Below are 14,448 nucleotides of genomic sequence, written 5' to 3' on the forward strand. Positions count from 1 at the left end.
ATAGTTTATTCTCTGCACCACCACAGGTCAGGTAAGAGCTTAGTCTTAAACTAAGCCCTAAACTATAAGGACTTTATCAGTTTACAGCCTGTCTTCCACATCTATCCACCTTCAACACCTCCAAATTTAATGGTCCAAGTGCAATAATTCCAACCTTGCTTTTAGATGTGTGCATATGAGCTAGGTCCAGCCAATCAGAACATAGCCACAGAGCTTAGACTAGAGATGTTCATGGGCTCTAACCGGGTACAAAAAAAAAACATAATCTCAGAAGCTCAACCAGAACTTCCAGGAAAAGGAAGTTTATTCCACTTCTGGACCCAAGCTTGTAAATTGTAAGCCTGAAGCTGCAGGGAAAAATCCTGCCTGAGGGTGATACCTAGTCAGAGATCATCAGAGATGAGTGTCAGAGGGCATATGAGTCTCTGCATTGTGACATCATTTAATTCTCTGTCTTCTAATGTTTTAAACCTAGATCTACCTCTGTACCTTTTAGTTTTATGAGGCAATAAAATATCTTTTTAAAAAGCAACTCTCCACTATCCTCTCTCTAAAGAGAGAGGGAAATTCCCACTAGAGCACTTCTCAGTTGCTTCAGCATCTAGATGGCCCTGGCCAGGAGTGGGGAGACACTAGCTGTGTGACTCTGGGAAGGTCCCTGCACCTCTCTAAGCCTCAATCTGACAGCAGTTAACTACCTCTTTCCTGCTTTCTCACTGTGGACCTGCTTGAGTTTTGTTTCTGCTGGTTTTCTTCAGTGATAGTGGACTCCAGCAGGAGTAAGGTTATATAACATTGGCAGGACCCACCCTAATTGAGGCAAGTCAAGAAATGTTTTTGAGAAGCCAGTTTTATGTACTCTCTACACCCAGAAATTTGGAGCCCAGCTTACCCACAGTGCTCTCAGAGGACATAGTCATCAAAGGACAGTCACAGAGACGAGACTCTATGGAGGGACACCTCTCTTATGGTGCCTCAGAGCCACCTAGTGGTGCCAATCCTGGGCACAACCACACCTTCCAGGATAGGCAAGCACTGTGGTTTTGATTTTTCAACTCAACCTCCACAGACACCAGGAGGAAAAGCATGCCCAGAGCTTGACCACTATCCAAGGCACAGATCAGAGCCACTCGCTTCAGCCTACTACTTGGACAACACCCCATTCTCCTGGAGACCATGATTTTGTCCTTCCCTGTCTCTTTTATTATCTGCCCTATTTCCACCTTTAATGAAATCTTCCTGCCTAACCTTGTGGCTTCCAGTATCCATAATTTAGATTCTCCCCCTGATTCTGAGACTGTAGGGTTTTGGCTCAGCTGTGAGATCACCTTCTTTGGTGGAAAACTCTCACTGACCTTATTCTAGTTACTAAGGATCTGACACAACTCTACAATTTTAAAATTCATTTTGGGATTTATAATTTCTGCATATGAAGGTAGATTTGGATTTCCCTGGACATCAGGTCTCCTTGTAGCCATAGCTGATTTTTTTTCTGATGAATTAATTAGAATCTTTAGTTTTATATTATTATAGAAGCCATAAAAATGCCAACATCCTCCCTGTTTTTGCAACATTGAGAGTTAAAATATTAATCAGAAAAAATCTGTATACATTATTCATAATTCAGACAATCTGGGCATGGATGCCAAGAAAATATGAATATTTTACATATGAAATCCTTATTCTTTTCCAGAGAGCTCACAGTTCAGCCATTATACCAAAGGGAACATTTAAGCTCATTTCTTGGCATGTGCCAAGATGAAAGAGTGCAATTTAGCCCCCACTGTTAATAACAGATGCCCCCCACTGGGCACTTTGTCAAAAACTCATCACAAACATGTGTCCCATTCACTCCTTGGCTTCAGCAACTCTCCTGGATTTTATTAAACACATTTAATGCCCAAGAGAAAACACATCAGAGAAAAAAAAGACTTAGTGTTTCTGTAAACAAAACAACTCTAGCAATTCCCCATAGAGAATTGTTTCCTCACCAGTTATTCCAGGCATCATTGGAAATGTATTAATATTGAGGAACTGGTTTCCACCAGTATCTAGGGAGCTGACTCTACTGTATTTCTGTTCTCGGAAAATATTTCTAGTGACGTAAGGCTGGTGTCCAATCCAAGGTATGTTCTCCATCTCCTCTCTATTCTCTCAAATAGCTAGCTTACAAAAACCCTTCTTCTTTCCTCTGTCATTATGTCACCACCTTCTCACAAGCCTGCAAGTATGTCCTTTACTGAGTTATTGGAACTGGGTGTTGTCTGCTGGCACTTGTCACAACCTAAGTTCTCCCATAGGGCACAGGGACAGAAGGCCAAGGGCCATATTCCCCAGACTCTTTGCCAGCATGTTTCTTTTTTCAAACCTTGCATTGAGAAGCACTCACAACAGATTTGGAAGACAGAGATAAGCAGAACCATCGCTGCTCCAGCTGTGGGATGGCACAAGATGTTTGACAAGCAGCAAACAGGGGTTCTGCCACAGCTGTTAGAGCCTCTCCTATAAATCACATCTTTGGGTGGGGACCAGCTGAGATCACCACCAGCTATTTGTGCCCATCTCCCTAGAAATTGTGGAGTTCTAACTGCAGTCCATGCTTCTGGAGGCAATGCAAGGTGGTGAGAATGAATGCAACGTGAGAGCACCTATTGCCTTGTAAGTGAAATGCCTAGATGAGGACATTACAGAATGTTTCTACAGGAAGGCTGACCTCTCCAGAGGGGAGATGGAAGGCTTTTTCTGCTGAGCAGGCTTCTGCAAAGTAGAGGTTTGAAATGTCAGCTTCATCAGAATTCATACCAAAACCCTCATACTGATTCTCAGGCCCTGCTCTTCTCAGTCAGTGCACTAACTTTTATATTTAAAAAGTGGTGAGACTATAATGTCTACTGGGGCTATAATACTAAACTTATAGGATCAAACCACACCTAGAAGTAGAAACAGTTGCAGGTATAAATCAGCACAAATTTGTGAGCTGTAACCAACAGTTGGGCTAGCTGGGTGAAGGCTTGAAGTTAGATCAGAGAAGTGGTGGCTAGGAGTCCTGAGGAAGAAAGAAGTAGGGTGATGGACCTGTCAGTGAGCAAGGTGTATGACTCTCTACCAAAGGGCACTGACTGCAAACGTTAGTCTCAGTAACAGCAAAGGAGTCAATTCATTCTATACAAGTTGGCCTCTTTCCCTTTCTACCCCAGAGCCTGTTCAATGGGCTCCAGGCAGTGTGGCCAGGACATACATGGAAGTTATGCAGCAGTTCCACAGTATGGATCTCTGCTGGCTGCTATGATCACCAAATGCCCCAACTGCCAAAATCAGAGATGGGAGACTGTGCTCACAGTATGACACCATCCCTAGAGTACCAGCCAACACCTGGTGGCTGTTAAATTATATTCTAATGAAAAGTCAGCTCTTGTCCTCACTAGAATAGTCTTAGAAAATTAGATTGAACAGGGTGACATTGATCAATAAGAGTACATAGGTTTCAGGTAAACATTTCTATAGCATTTGAACTGTTGATTGTGTTGTGTACCCATCACCCAAAGTGAAATCAGTGGTTTATTGAACTTTGACTTGTGATGGAAACTGGGTCATTTTCAGCTAGCTCCTCCTTCCATATAACCAACAAGCAAAAAAGAGGATTACTGTAGCAACTTGAATGATACTCCTGATTTCCATGGCTGCTGTTAAACAATGAGGGCAGAGAAGAACGAATCAAGAATATGGAGTTATCCTCTGGGGAGCCATGTGGCAAAGTCATGCCAACTGGCAAAAGTTATCAAAGAACCACAACAACCCATTGCAATCATCACCACCACCAGAGTACAAACTCTTCAAAGTAAAGATTCAAATTATCTTGCCAAGTAAAAAAAAACAACAAAAACAAACAAACAAACTAAAAAACAAAACAAACTATGATCAGATAAAGAGTTATCTAAGGACAGACAAAAGTACAAAGGGAATTTAGAATGGATAGTAAAAAAAATTACAAATGCTTAAGATAGCCTTAGGATAGCCAGCTGCATGAATGGGGGATGGTTTTTATTTAGATATTTGTATATATTAAGCATTTTTCCACCTACTATTTCTTTATTGTTTTATATAAGTTATGATATTTCCTTAGCCTTATAATTTAGTGCTTAATATAAGATATGAGAGGGGAATTGCAATTCCTATAACAGGGCCATGAACTTCTCTCACAGTCACATCCTGTGACTACTATGACTTTGTTTCCCTTATTTCATCGAGAGAATGAGAATACTGTTGTTCTAAAAGACATAGTCATATTGGTAAGAGGTAGAAGCATGTTATGTCCTTTATTATTGTTCTTTGGGAGTTTAAACATGAAGAAAGATATGTTAATGAACACTCAGGACACAGGGGGTGATCTGTGCTAGATGTCAGTGACAGCACTCAGCACTGTCCTGCCCTCTTAACCTTCACCCGGTAGAGCAAAGGCTAGACATCTGAGAAGCACATTTCCAACAACTCTCTTTCAATGTAGTCCCCATTAAGACTGCCATGGAGGGTGCCTTCACAACACTGGGAAGGCAAAATAATAATAAAAAGTAAATAAGTGGTCTTTGATTATTGACAGACATGAGATTTTTGTCATCAGCCCAGAACCTGACTTCCTTACCTCTGGCATTTAGATAAAACTTAGAAAATACTCTTTTGACTAGATAGATGAATTAATAAATAACTAGGTAAATATATTTTAAAAATGGATGAATGCAATGATGGATAGATAAATGATGGGTAGTAGGTGGATGGATGATTGTGTGGGTGGTTGAGTGGGTGGATGGATGAAAAGATACATGGATGAATAATGGATGAGCATGTGAATACATAGATAATGAATAAATAAATGAGTAGATGATGGATGGGTGGACAGATAAAGAGACATCTGAAAGAAAAATACATAAATAGAAAAAATTTAATGTGTAAAGAATTTTTTTAAAAAAGCACAATGATTAATTGGTAGATAATTTTGGTTTTGTTTTAAAGATAAATGAAAGAGCATCTAAAATGAAAAAAGAACATTTAAACTTAAAAGAGAATTCCCCAGAGAGAAAATTTTTCAACTTGCTATAAATGATGGTAATCATTATTAATAAATTTTCTGAGTACATGAAACAATGTGAATAGCATCTACACAAAGGAACACACTGAGCTTTATTCCAAAAGAATGGAGAGGGTGAGATTGGGGGGGCCCTGCCCAACCTTTATATGCCATCACTATTTATTTATTTATTTTTATCTTATCTTTATTAATTTTAATGCAGTGATATTGATAAATCAGGGTACATATGTTCAGAGAAAACACCTCCATATTATTTTGAAATTTGATTATGTTGCATCCCCCTCACCAAAGTCAAATTGTCTTCCATCACCTTCTATTTGGTTTTCTTTGTGCCTCTCCCTTCCCCTCACCCCTTCTCTCTTCTTCTTTGCCCCCTCCCCCCCATTACCATCACTTACTTGTTTATGTCTCTGAGTCTCATTTTTATGTCCCACCTATGTATGGATTCATATAGTTCTTAGTTTTTTCTGATTTACTTATTTCACTCCGTATAATGTTATCAAGGTCCATCCATGTTATTGCAAATGATCTGATGTCATCATTTCTTACGGCTGAGTAGTATTCCATTGTGTATATGTATCAAAGCTTTTTAATCCACTCATCCACTGACAGAAATATGGACTGTATCCAGATCTTCACTAATGTGAACAATGCTGCCATAAACATGGGGGTGCATTTTTCCATTCTGAACAGTTCTATGGTGTTCTTAGGGTATATTCCTAAAAGTGGGATAGCTGGGTCAAAAGGCAGTTCAATTTTTAATTTTTTGAGAAATCTCCATACTGTTTTCCACAGAGGCTGCACCAGTGTGCATTTCCACCAGCAGTGCAGGAGGGTTCCCTTTTCTCCACATCCTTGCCAGCTCTTATTCTGTGTTGTTTTGTTGATGAGCGCCATTCTGACTGGTGTGAGGTAATATGTCATTGTGGTTTTAATTTGCATTTCTCTAATGATTAGTGATGTTGAGCATTTTTCCATATGCCTCTTGGCCATCTGTATGTCCTCTTTGGAGAAGTGTCTATTCATTTATTTTTCCCATTTTTGATTGGATTGTTTGTCTTCCTGGTGTTGAGATTTACAAATTTTTTATAAATTTTGGTTATTAACCCCTTATCAGATGTATTGTCAAATATGTTTTCCCACTCTGTCATTTGTCTTTTTATTCTGTTATTTTCTTTAGCTGTGCAAAAGCTTTTTAGTTTGATATACTCCCATTTGTTTATCCTGTCTTTTATTTCACTTGCCCGTGGAGATAAATCAGCAAATATATTGCTCCAAGAGATGTCGGAGAGTTTACTGCCTATGTTTTCTTCTAAGATGCTTATGGTTTTGTGGCTTACATTTAAATCTTTTAATGATTTTGAGTATATTTTTGTAAATGGTGTAATTTGGTGGTCTAGTTTCATTTTTTTTCAGGTAGCTGTCCAATTTTCCCAACACCATTTATTAAAGAGATGGTCTTTACTCCATTGTATGCCCTTACCACCTTTGTCAAATATCAGTTGTCCATAGAGCTGTAGGTTTATTTCTGAGTTCTCTGTTCTGTCCATTGATCTATATGCCTGTTTCTATTCTAGTACCAGGCTGTTTTGAGTACAATGGCTTTATAGTATACTTGATATCAGGAAGTGAGACTTCTCACTTTATTTTTTTTTTTAAGATTGCTGAGGCTATTTGTGTTCTTTTTAGGTTCCATATAAATTTTTGAAATATGTGATCTATATCTTTAAAGGATGTCATTGGTATTTTAATTGGTATTGCATTGAATTTATAAATTTCTTTGGGTAATATAGACATTTTAATGATGTTTATTTTTCCTAACCATGAGCATGGTATATGCTTCCACTTGTTTGTATCTTTCTTGATTTCTTTTATCAATATTTTATAATTTTTTGAGTACAAATCTTTGTCTCTTTGGTTAAATTTACTCCTAGATACTTTATTCTTTTGGTTGTCATAATGAAGGGGATTGTTTCCCTAATTTCTCTTTCTGACTGTTCATTGTTCGTGTATAAAAATGCCTCTGAGTTCTGAGTATTAATTTTATAATCTGCCACTTTGCTGAATTCATTTATCAGGTCCATTAGTTTTTTGACTGAGACTTTAGGATTTTCTATATACAATATCATGTCATCTACAAATAATAATAGTTTTACTTCTTTTTCAACTCGAATGCCTTCTCTTCTTCTTCTTGTCGGATTGCTGTGGCTAGGAATTTCAGGACTATGTTGCATAAGAATGGTGAGAGGGGGCACCCATGCCTTGTTCCTGATCTTAAGAGGATTGTTTATAATTTTTGCCCATTGAGTATGATGTTAGCTGTGGGTTTGTCATAGATGGCTTTTATCATGTTGACGTAGGTTCCCTGTATTCCCACTCTGCTGACAGTTTTGATCATGAATGGGTGCTGAATTTTATCAAATGCTTTTTCTGCCTCTATTGAAATTATCATGTGGTTTTTCTTCTTTCTTTTGTTTATGTAATGAATTACATTGATTGATTTGTGAATATTGTACCAGCCTTGCCTCCCCAGAATAAATCCCACTTGATCATGGTGTATGATATTTTTTATATATTGTTGAATCTGGTAGGCTAATATTTTGTTGAGAATTTTAGTATCTATATTAGTCAGGGATATTGGCCTATAATTTTCTTTCTTTGTGTTGGCTTTGCATGGTTTTGGAATCAGAATTAAGCTCGCCTCATAAAAGAAGCTTGGAAGTCTTCCTTCTTCTTGTATTTTCCAAAAAAGCTTGAAAAAGATAGGAGTTAGTTCTTCTTTGAATATTTGGTAGAATTCACTTGTGATGACAACAGGCCCAGGACTTTTCTTTATTGAAAGTTTTTTGATAATCGTTTTGATCTCATTTGGTGTAATCAGTCTGTTTAGGTTTTCTGATTCTTCCAGATTAATTTTTGGAAGATTGTATGTTTCAAGGAATTTGTCCATTTCATCTAGGTTGTCTAGATTTTGGCATACAATTCTTCATAGTATATTCTTACAAATATTTTGTATTTCTATTTTGTCAGTTGTTAATTCTCCACTCTTATTTCTAATTTTATTTATTTGAATCCTCTCTCTTTTTTTCTTGGTGAGTTTATTTAAAATGTCATTGATCTTGTTTACTTTTTCAAAGAATGAGCTCCTAGTTTCATTGTTTCTCTGTATTGTTTCTTTAGCCTCTATGTCATTTATTTTTGCTCTGATCTTTATTATTTTCTTCCTTCTACTACATTTGGGCTTTACTTGCTGTTCCTTTTCTAGTTCTTTTAGATGCAGTGTTACGTTGTTTATTTGAGCTTTTTCTAACTTCTTAAAGTGTACCTGTAGTGCTATAAACTTCCCTCTCAGTACTGCTTTTGCTGTGTCCCATTAATTTTGAGTTGTATGCTCATTATCATTCGTTTCTAGAAATTATTTTATTTCTTCTTTGATCTTATTCTTAATTTATTCGTTACTTAACAACTTGCTATTTAGTTTCCATGTGTTTGAGAATTTTTGAGTTTTTCTGTTCTGGTTGATTTCTAGTTTCATGCCATTGTGATCAGAGAAAGTGCTTGAAATAATTTCAGTCTCCTTAAATTAGTTGAGACCACTTTTTTGCCCTAACATGTGGTCTGTCCTAAAGAATATACCATGAGCACTTGAAAAGAATGTATATTCTGCTGTTTTAGGGTGAAAGATCCTGAAGATATCTGTTAAATTGAGTTGATCTAGTCTGTCCTTTAAGTCTGCTCTTTCTTTGTTAATTTTCTTTCTTGAAGATCTGTCTAGTGATGTTAGTGGGGTATTGAAATCCGCTATTATTATAGTATTACTGTTGATCTAGCCCTTTATATCCATCAAAGTCTGCTTTATATATTTAGGTGCTACTATATTAGGTACATAGATATTTATAATAGTTATATCTTCCTGTTGGATTGCTCCCTTTATCATTATGTAATGGCCTTCTTTATTTCTTACTATATTTTTTAAAGTCCATTTAGTCTAATATAAGTATTGCTACTCCAGCTTTTTTTTTTCATTTCCATTTGCATGAAATATTTTTTTCATCCTTTTACCTTCAGTCTATATGCATCTTTTGTTTTAAGGTGTGTCTCTTGTAGACAGTATATGTACAGGTCTTGTTTTCTTATTTATGCAGATATCCTATGTCTTTTATCGGATCATTTAGTCCATTTACATTTAAGGTTATTATTGATTTGTAGTTGTTTATTGCCATTTTATTCTTTAAAGCTGTATTCCTCTTTTGCTATATTCTTTTCCCACTTTGATCTGTTTACAACAGGCCTCTTAACATTTCCTGCAGCATTGGTTTGGTTTTAATAAATTTCTTGAGATTTTTTTGTCTGGGAAGCTTTTTATTTTTCCTTTGATTTTAAATGATAGCCTTGCTGGATAAAGTAGTCTTGGTTGTAGGTTCTTGTTCTGCATTACTTTGAATATTTCTTGCCATTCCCTTCTGACCTCAATTGTTTCTGTTGAGAAGTCTGATGTCTTCCTTATGGGGGCTCCATTGTAGGTGATAGCCTTTTTTTCTCTAGCAGATTTTTATATTTTCTCTTTATCACTTGTTTTTTTATTTTAATTATAATGTGTCTTGTCTTATAATTAATTATAATTTTAATTATAATGTGTTTCTTTGGATTCCTTTTTAATGGAGTTCTCTGTGCTTCTTGAACTTGTGAGAGTTTCTCCTGCATTAATTTAGGGAAGTTTTCAGCTATGATATGACCTTTATATGCCATCACTATTTAAACACATTTTTTGTCTTAACATGAAATCTAGAGAATTAGATTTGGGTTTTGTAAAATAAAGGTTTCAGCCAATAGAGACAATTAATTGTGAAAATGGGGGCCTCTATTCACTAGCACTCTATATAGCAGAATATGAAAAATACCATAAAAAGGATTCTTGGCCTAACTGGTAGTTGTGCAGTGAATATCGCATTGACTTGTAATGCTGAAGTGCCAGGTTCGAAACCCCAAGGTCACCAGCTTGAGTATGGGGTCACCAATCTGAGCATAAAATCATCAAAGCCAAATCCCAAGTTTGTTGGCTTGAGCAAGGAGTCACTGGCTTGGCTTGACCTCCCTGGTCAAAGCACTTATGAAAAGCAATCAGTGAACAATTAAAAAGATGCAACTCTGAGTTGATGCTTTTCTTTTTTTTTTTCTTTTTCTGTATTTTTCTGAAGCTAGAAATGGGGAGGCAGTCAGACAGACTCCTGCATGCGCCCAAGTAGGATCCACCTGGCACACCCACCAGGGGGCTATGCTCTGCCCATCTGGGGCATCACTCTGTTGCAACCAGAGCCATTCTTGCACCTGAGGCAGAGACCACAGTGCCATCTTCAGCGCCCAGGCCAACTTTGCTCCAGTGGAGCCTCAGCTGTGGGAGGGGAAGAGAGAGACAAAGAGGAAGGAGAGGGGGAGGGGTGGAGAAGCAGATGGGTGCTTCTCCTGAGTGCCCTGACCGGGAATCAAACCCAGGACTCCTGCACGTCAGGCTGATGCTCTACCACTGAGTCAACCGGCTAGGGCCAAGTTGATGCTTTTCATCTCTCTCCTTTCCTCTCTCTCTCACTTGCTCACTCTCACAAATAATAATAATAATTAATAATAATAATAAAAGAAAAAGGATTCTTGGTCTGTGTAGAGCTGGACAATAATTCTAAGAACCTTTCTAAATCCAACTTTCAAGTTTTCTTTCTACACTCCTGGAGCTGGTTTGATACTTACTTTGGCCTGGGCACAGAGACTTCCCTGCAGAAATACTCTAGGCATGATGACAATTAGTAGTGCAGCGATTTGGGATGAGGAGTCCACCCCAGCACTCTTCAATTCACAGCAAATAAGTAGTTGCCTCTTCTGCCTGTACAGGAGAGAGGTTTATATAAAGAGTGTCTGCTAAATATAACAGTCTAATTATAATAAAAGAACTGCCAGGTATCCACAGTGCTAATTGTATCTAGTTTTGTTCTCACATGACCCAAGTGTGCAATCAGCTCACCTAAGTAGTTTCTAAATTGTCCTTTAAAAGGAAGACAAGTGCACAAATTGCAGTGAAATGAGGAAAATGTTGGAGGTTGAGACAGGGTCTGAAATTCTGAGCTTGTGTCTCTGATCTTTCTTTTTATGAGATAACGTCAGCCCTGCAACACCTCTGAGGCTGAAGAACAGCAGTGAAAGTGACAGTGAGGGCACCTCATCCCACACAGAAAACCCTTCTAGAAATTGCATTCAGATTCATATTCAAAGGCGTCCTTCTGGGTGACCTCTCCAGCAGAGCCAGAGTTTAAATGCCTAACAGATGTTCATGCTTCCTTTGAGCTACCTGAGCCTCTGTGTTTCCAGCCATATTCGAAGACCCAAATGGCAGGACAGGTGATCTTGTCATTCAACTTGTGTTTCAATTCCACTTGTATTGAAATTCGTGCTGTGTAAATTTAGACAAATTGCTCAACTCTTAGGTTCAATTTTTTTTAATCAATAAAGCTGAGACAAGGTTTTTGCAGATCTTATGAAAACACTAAGTGAGAAAACATATGCAGCCCTGGCTGGATAGTTGGGTTGGTTAGAGCATCATCCTGTAGCATGGAGGCTGCTGGTTTGAAGTCCATTTAGATCGCAAACAGGAACAGATTTATGCTTCTCTCTCTCTCTCTCTCTAAAATTAATAAAAAATAAAAAAATTAAAGAAAATATATGCAAAGCTCTGAGTACAGAATCCATCACATAGCAGGCTCTCACAAAAATATTACTTTCCCACCCATTAACCTTAAAAATCATTGATAATTTGAAAACCCAAAGGTCTTTTTCCAAAGTTCTAGAATTTCTTCATTTTTAAGTGGGGTTTTGCATCTACCAAGTGCTATGGTTAATAACTACAAGTTTATTAATTCATTCAACAGATATTAATTGAGGAGCAAAGACACATCACCCTGTGTGACTCATGCTTTGGCACTAGAGACAAATGAGACAAAGTCTGGCCCTCAAGGAGTTGATATTTCTTCACCTGGGCCAACCAGAAGAGCTAAAGCTAGTAGTTATTGTCATAGAGCCACGTGGGGCTCTACTACCTCTGGACTTGTAACTGTTGGTGTGTCAGGGTGTTGGCATCAGACCCCTAAGAAAGGACCGTGCCAAAGAATCCAAATACAGTCATTGAATATAGCCTAGCAGCCTGACAAAGGCTTAGAACTGATCTGACACCCACATAGAAGGGATTTATGAAACATCTGTGTTACAAAGGTTTTTAATATGTCATGTCCACAATCACTGAGCAAGGTCCTTGTGGGGGTGTTGGAAAAGACTTAAAAATCCCTCCTTGGAACCTACTGCTGAGTAGTTTTCCATTCACTACTCACTTGTTTCTTATTCAACATGCACTTCTTGAGCACCTACTATGTGCCAGACACTTTGGTGAGTGCCATTAAAGCAAAAATTTATATTGATGGTCCCTGTGCATGAGGCACTCAGGATTGAGACAGGTGTCATGCAGAAATGGATTGTGTAATGGCTTTGGTGCAGTGGTAGGGCTGGTGAGCACAGAGGGGGCTCTCCATGCGGGACAAAGGCCATCAGGAGAGGGGTCATGGGGACAGGGAGGTGAGTCAAGTTTGGAACACTGACCAGAGTGAAAGGTGAAAGGATCCTTAAGAGTATCAACTGAGATGTATAAAATGGGGCAAGACATTGGCATGTTTCCCCGAAGCTGTTTCCCCAGAGTCTGAATGTCAAGTGGAGGCAGAAGGTACTGCAAAGAAGTGCAAAAAATCAGACCACTCCCTTTCTCCAGACTGCTTGCATGTGTGCTACAACATAAACAATGGCAATGACAAGAAAGATCTGTCCCCCTCTCATCAAATGGCCCATACATAAAAGGCATGTATGACCTTTAGTGGGTGAGCCCTATCTTCTTGGTTGGATTCTCACCTGTATACTTGGGACTCACCCTAGAGCATGAGTCAGGGGACTACTGTGTACACTATGTATTCAGATCAAAAAAGAAATAAGTTATGCTTATGTCATCTGTGGCCTCCCTCACCAGGGAAAGTTTACTTGTGCTTGTCCTTTTCAGGGTCTCAATAGTCACCAACAGTTTCTCAAACCCAAAGCTTACATCTAGTCACTGGGTCACTAACTTGATATTGCAATGCAGAGTCACCTACCACCTTATGTTTTGGTCTGATGTCACATGGGTTGTCATCACCACCTTTTAATTCTTCAGCGCAAGCCCAGCTCAGGTTGGAGGGCAGAATGGAAGGGAAAGGGCAAGGACTGTGGGGCCAGAGCCTGGTTCCCCCTGGCACTGTCTATATGACATCATCAAGGTGAGGCTAGACAGAGTACTTTGGAAATTGAAACCTCATTTCCTGAAAGGTAAGATAGAGAAATGAATAACTTCTTGGAGTGCTTGTTGGGAAGGCCACAATTTTGCAAACCATTGGGCTAGACCTTATTTTCTTTTCCATCATAGATCTAGTCCCTAACAATTAACTGACAGATAAAGAAAGGTATTTCACCTACTTATAAGAGACTGAAAAATTTATACAGAGTGCCTGATTAGTAGTTAACATTGAAGAAGTGTCCCTATCTATTCAGTGGAAGAAAGGCGGGTGCTCCCAGTAAAAATTTCATCTTGAGGAGTATAAGTAGGAAAAGAGAGACAGGATGTTCTGACTCAGACAGTCACCCAAAGGTTACTTTGTTCTCCTCAGAGCAAGAGATTATGAGAATACCTTCCAAAGTTTTACCCAACCTGTCTAACAGAAAACCCTTTACTTGTCCTGTGTGTGAAGCACACCCCCCCAAAACAACAAACCCTAACTAGCAACAGGGGTTCACACTGTGCTCTCCTCTGCACTCTTTAGACATAGCTTCAATGGTAGTTTAGAGTTCGATGAAAATATGTTCCATGACTAACAACTGTGTCAGAGGGGAAGGAGATTGGGGACTGGGTAAAAAAGGTGAAGGCATTAAGTAAAGAAAAAAAATCTCATAGACAACAGACACAGAGTGGGGACTGCAAGAAGAAAAAGGGGCAAGCAGAGATAAAAGAGGGCATGGTGATAGGAGGATACTTAACTTTGAGAGGTGAACACACAACGCAGTATATAAATGATATATTACAGAATTGTGTACCTGAAACATATAATTTTATTAACAATCACCATCCCATTAAATCCAATTAAAAACAAATTTAAATAAATTAATTAAAATAAAATGCATAAAAATAAATAAAATGTGTTCTGTGAGAAAACAAGCAACTAAATTTACTCAAGGAAACATTGGTCTGTTGATTTCTCTTTTTTGGAAGAACAAATCAGGCATTACACTTGTCTCAGTCTTTCCTTACATTA

This window comes from Saccopteryx bilineata, chromosome 5, assembly GCF_036850765.1.
Source record: "Saccopteryx bilineata isolate mSacBil1 chromosome 5, mSacBil1_pri_phased_curated, whole genome shotgun sequence".
Classification (NCBI taxonomy): Eukaryota; Metazoa; Chordata; class Mammalia; order Chiroptera; family Emballonuridae; genus Saccopteryx; species Saccopteryx bilineata.